This window comes from Octopus bimaculoides, chromosome 2, assembly GCF_001194135.2.
Source record: "Octopus bimaculoides isolate UCB-OBI-ISO-001 chromosome 2, ASM119413v2, whole genome shotgun sequence".
Lineage (NCBI taxonomy): Eukaryota > Metazoa > Mollusca > Cephalopoda > Octopoda > Octopodidae > Octopus > Octopus bimaculoides.
In genome coordinates this window covers 153,163,719-153,170,367 of record NC_068982.1, presented here as the reverse complement: position 1 = coordinate 153,170,367, position 6,649 = coordinate 153,163,719, and positions in this window count along the sequence as shown.

The window sequence follows — 6,649 nt, the reverse complement described above, 5'->3', positions numbered from 1 at the left end:
TCATTGTTATTATTATTATTATTATTATTAGTAGTAGTAGTAGTAGTAGTAGTAGTAGTAGTAGTAGTAGTAGTAGTAGTAGTAGTAGTAGTTGTAGTAGTAGTAGTAGTAGTAGTAGTAGTAGTAGTAGTAGTAGTAGTAGTAGTAGTAGTAGTAGTGCAGATTTGTCGGAATATAATTCGTTGCAATATTTGTCTTAACCTTTACGTTCCAAGCTCAAATTTCGTCAAACAAAACTAACTTGTATTCCTACGAGGATGATGCATTTGAAATGTTTGTATGTCGAGAGAATTATTGAAATGTCTGATAGAATAATCTGTTTCGTGTTGTACCATCATTGTATATTTACAGTAGTAATACTAATGGACTGAAATTCACATTCCAGCATTCCAGGTTTCTAAAAATTATATATCAGTCATAAAGTTATATATTGATGTAGTTGTCTACATCCTGTTCATCTCGAGATTGCACCAATAAACTAAATCTTTATTGTTGCTTGCTCTTCGGTGTGATGTTAGATTACGCGGCTTACTGTTTGTTTAAGATCGTGTATACATGAACATTTTACTGTTGCACTTGTTTGTTGTGAAAGGTTTTATAGTATTAAGTACAATGTACAATATAGAATGGAAGAATTTTGTTACCGGATTTGAATATCTTACGTCGAATAGGTGGTTTGATCCTGTAGATCGATATAATTATTGTGCGTAAAGTTAATGTCTTTGTGTAGCCTGTTTCGGTCACCCTTGATCTACCAGACACAAAATGCAAGAATATTTCAGCCTGAAAATCTCTTTTTTCTCTTTGAGTATACGGACAGGCATAATCATCTGGTTAAGTGGATTTTGTGCAACCAACCTTAATGCTCCTCATGTAATAGAATTGTATGATACCATGGGAAAATATATTCTACTCTAGCCCTGCGTTGTTCAATAGCATATGTGAGTAGAATAATTTGCAAGATGGCATATTTTGTCGTACGTTCGGCACTTACACGCACACATTACATATACAAAGACACATACATACACACATACATACACATACACACACACATATGTATGCATGTCTGTAGGCATGTAGCCATATCTATGTACGTGTATATGTCTATGCATAAGACAAAAAATATACAACAAACAGACACATGCATGCAACACACGTACATAGCAAGGGGTAAAAGCATACACAAGAGAATCAGAGTTCTTGCATAACTACAAAACAGCTACTTAAGCACGCAATGTATATATATGTATATATATATATATATATATATATATATATATATATATATATATATATATGCAGTACTCTTACAGCACAGTAGACATATTCGAAACTCAAAACCAATATGCACCACCATACAATCAACGCTGAACACATCTACAAATACACACACACATCAAAACCTATCCACTTTATATCTGCCTTTTATGTTCTGAACTGGCTATCCCATTTTTGAGTCCCATCTTTCTTCCAGTCTCTGCTCATTTGAATATGGCATAGCTTTCAGATTCCCACCCGCATTTCCACTTCTTTTCCATATATTATATTTTTTCTATTATTCTTTCTGTATTGCTCTTTCTTTTCCAAATGTCTCATCTATATCTTTAATTTGTAATAAAGGGTTACGCTTGAAATGTTAGCACGTTTGCATTTCACACCTGGTAAGCGAGACGGAACTTAAAACAACTCTTTTATTGTTCGTTATTTTTCTCATCTTTCGTGCTGTCGGTATTTATTGTCTTCTCTGTAAACACACACACATATGTGTGTGTGTATAACTGTGTGTGAGTGTGTGTGTGTGTGTGTGTGTGTGTGTGTGTGTGCGTGCGTGCGTGCGTGTGCGTGTGTGTGTGTGTAAAAATATAGTTAATTGTGCATTCGTGAATTAGCGGTAGATAAAATAAGTCTCGAATTGAAGTTAGTACTATGATCAATGCGATCGCCTGGAAGCCATAAGTATCCCAGAAGCTGTAACAATTGTATATAGAAAAAAATTTAGAACTTCATTATCAAATAGATATTGAGCTTGATTTTGTCTTTTGTCATATTTTAAAACTAATTTTATGGCTTATGTCTTTCCAAACGTTTTCCAGCATTATAATTAGCTTCCAGTTTGTATACATTATTGTATTAATAAGAATAGTTTTGCTTGATTCCAAAGTGTTTTCATATTTGCAGACACAGAAAAAATAATCTCCTCATATTTTACAATGACACACACGTCCACGCGCGCTCACGCACACACACACACACACACACACACACACACACACACACACACACACACACACACACACACACACACACACACACATACATAATGTATATAGATGTGATAAATGTAGGTGACTCTTCGCCTAAAGTAATGTATTTGAAATAATAAAGAACGCTCTACAGGTAAGATATAAATGTAGGAACAACATTACAAACGTAATTTACTGCCTTATACATAGACTATTGAACTGTATAAAAAAAGTACATAATATATTAGAATACTTTTTTATATCATTGCAAGAATCAATTATCCCGATTTCCTTTGCTTCCAATATGCCCCATTTTCATTTTCTCAATTTCTGATTTATTTTAATTTCTGAATTACTATACTTCCCATTATGTAACTCTAACCTACATCAAATTTAAAAATTACGCATATAATCATGAAGTAGCAAATTGCTCTGGAATTTGCAAAACAAGAAAATAATTTGAAAGATTAAAGACGAACGGTATTAACAGAATTTGCCGAACATATCTGACGTTACTGGGAACGAGGACGATAGTGCTATGACTCATTTTGTTCTCTGGAAAACTCTATTCAATTAATCATATATGGATGCTCAAAACGCATTAATACTTATATCCTACGATGTCACATTACAGCTACTAGATTCGCCTTTACCTTTATGAAAATGTCTGTATGCCTGTTCAAATGCATGCTTGTACTCATTGATATATCAATTATGATTATGAGCTGTTGCTACGAGGCTGTCTTAATGAAAAGAGGGAATTGTGAGCTTATTAGAAATTAGGCGCAAAATAAAGCTGACGACGAAAAAGAAAAAGAAAATGAAAAGAAATTGCTTTATTGAGTTTTCATGTTACTTTCTAGTGTCTTGCCGTAAAGGTTTTTAAAAATGATGCCCATGTATGTAAGCGTATAAAAAGATTAGTCTATAATATTTTGGTTTAAGATCGAAGATCGATAGTCCTTTAAAGTATCAAATGTGACAGAAAGTATTTTGATGCAAATAGATTCAATTTATGAATTTATGGAAGACTGTCATTTAATGACATTAAGTTTATTGCTGCTTGTCAAGACAGATATGTATTGGTAGGGTTTTGTCTTGTATTGTTCGGAATACTTTAAATGTAAAATGTTGATAAAGTCATTAATTAATCAATTACGTTTACAATCATACCTGCGTAACCAATACCTTTTTGGCATCTGCTAAACGTCACAGAAACTGAGACAATAACTGAAGTCCTAAAGCACCTTCTGCTGAGTGACTATGCTTCTTGTGAATGGCAAATGCATTGCCGTGTTTAAAGGATTCTGTCCTAGAAATTCAAAATGTTCATTATTAATTTTTTTCCAAAATGTGGTATTGTCGAACTTTGTGCGTATAAACTAAGCTCATTTCAAAAGATCTTGGAGTACAGTGTGATTTCTGTATCCATGTTCGGGAAGCAAAAGAGCCTTTAGAAAACAAGCAACAGAAAAAAATCATACAAATCTATTCCCGTCCATATTCTATGCTTGTGAATACTTCATTAAGCAAAACCTTTCTTCACATTGTAAGAATCCAGTTTCATACCCCACATACATTTGGAAAAAGTTTTAATCGAAAGTAGTTTAAGATAAATTTACTCAGGTCACTCAAGTAAAATTTTAATAATTATGAAAATTTTTGAAATACCTATGTACAACTAATACAACAAGAACATGCATCTACCACTCCCAAGATATATTCCATATGAACAGAAACTGCCGGGGAAAAAATTGATACATATGCAAAAGCTGTCATGTGTAAAACTAACTAAAGCTGTATTGATTATATTGGTATGAGTACGATTGATTTAAGGATGTAGTCCATCAAAATTTTAAGCATTAATATTGAGATTTAACACACTCATACTTAAGCGCATGTGCATACACTAGTACGCACACATAGACACACATAAACTTACATGGACAAAAACACGCACATACACGGGCGCGCGCATATATGTAATTCACTATGAAGTATATCCAAAGATCGTGATGCTGCTACGTTCCTGTTTGTGTGTGTGTGTGTGTATGTGTGTGTGTGTGTGTGTGTGTGTGTGTGTGTGTGTGTGTGTGTGTGTGAGAGAGAGTGAGAGAGAGAGAGAGAGGGGACAAACGAAAGCAAAAGACACGAAACACGTTTAGCAGGAGTCACATATGTTTAAAACAATTGCGTTCGGCTCCATCCGATTTAAATTTCGCAGACTTCTTACAGAAACCTAGCTATCTAGGCTCAGCCTACCCATTGAAGAGGTACGCGAAGTCCAAGATAATTACAAGAAACTGGACAGCTAGTGGTTAAGTTGGGAGACGTGGTGTACTTCCAAGTGAGATTGGCATTCAAGCAAAACAATATACATAAGAAAGGAAAACTTGACTACGTGGGTGGACAAGAAGCGGGTGGCGCCTTCTGTCTGGCCGGTATTTGAAGAGACTTGGAGACCGACAGAAACATGACCGGCGAATGTGCGTGTGCCTGTGTGTGTGTGTGTGTGTGTGTGTGTGTGTGTGTGTGTGTGTGTGTGTGTGTGTGTGTGTGTGTGTGTGTGTGTGTGTGTGTGTGTGTGTGTGTGTGTGTGTGTGTTTGTGTGTGTAAGTATGTAGCAGATGAATGAGTTCGTGAATGCGGGTGTCTGACGTCCATGCCTGTGCGTCAACTATTCGAGTGTGGGCGCGTGTACGCACGTGCGTAATCTGACATGTGGGTGATGATTGGCATATGAGGGAGTGCTGATGTTATCAGCTCATTGATGCGTATATGCATGCTTGGTAGGGTATGCGTACCTATGGATTCGAATTCGTATGAACTTCGTGACTAATCACGTGGGTGAATATGTAGGTGTATTATATCTGACGGGGTTAGTAGATGTGTGTTTCTTATTGGTTGTATGAGTCTGTGTGCATACATTCACCGAATATCCTTAAGCATTCATACCCATACTCACATCCTAAAGACATTCGCGCATGCACGCGAATATATTAAGCACTAACGCTAATATATTGGCACACACACTCCCATACGTTTTATTTTACATTTAATAACGAAGAATATAAGATATATATATATATATACATACAAGGATCTTTCCTTTAACTTCGAGGAAGAGAGGAAGAGGTGAGACGATATTATTGTAATGAACCACGAGTGCTAGACCGAATAATTTACGTAATATTTAGAAGGAATTTTGATACAAAATGTAAATAATGTATGGCGTCTAATTAGCATCTCATAAGAGGATTTTAAAAATAGATTCTTATAGAATGTACAAATTAGCCGTATATTAACTTACACCTCATTTTTGCTGATCCACTTTGAAAACTTTCTGCAATCCGAGAGCGCGATGCAAAGTCAACTATAAAACATCCATCTACATAACAAATACTTGGCTATTTTTGTTCATTGGATATTTTAGATATTATAAAATGAATGCATTAATGTATATCTATATGTATGAATCTATCTATCTACCAAATTTATATATCTATATATCTACGTATAAGTGTGTGGTGATGTGTGGTGAGTGTGTGTGGAGGGGGTGATGTGTGTGTGTGGTGGGGTGATGTGTGTGTGGTGGGGGGATGTGTGTGGTGTGTGTGTGTGTGTGTGTGTGTGTGTGTGTGTGTGTGTGTGTGTGTTGTAAATAAGATTTCTTAGAAATTAATACGAAATTGTTTATAATAGTTTATTGTCTTTTCCTTGTGCTTTCAAATCGTCAGAAGCTTTTTGACGTTTGTAGATATCCTTCGTTTATCAAGAAAATTTCTTTGAACTTTGTAAAATATAATTTGTTGGTATGTGTTGTCTAGATAAAATAAGTTAATACATTGTTTAGGATTTGAGTTGGATTTCGAATAATAAAAATATCCTATAAGACAGAGGTAATATTTACAAAAACTGCTTTGCTATCTAGTACTGATATTATCACTGGATCCTCTCGTCGCTTCGACGAAGGAAACAGAGTTCAGCTGGACACATGTAACCAATTCCTGATAATAGTAATCAGTCAATAGCTGATCAGTCTTATGCATAATTCGCGGTGAGCAGTTGATTATAACCTTCAGCATGAATCTTTACAGTAAAGCGGATTGATACAAAATATGAAGAGTCGGGCAAAATTTCTCGCCATATTTAATTATCGTGTTTTAGTTTACGTGCTAATATCCCGGTATAGTTGACTTTCAAGCATGTGGGATCAATAAAATAAATTCCACTATTGTACTCGAGTAAAAATAGTCGTCTAATCGATCTCCCATGAAGCAAATATTCGTGGTTGCAAAATTATTTTGGTAGATATTTATTCAATGGTAGCATTTCTCGTTTAGAGATGAGTTGAATACAATAAGTAGTATAGGTGCACATATATAAATATATTTATATCATAT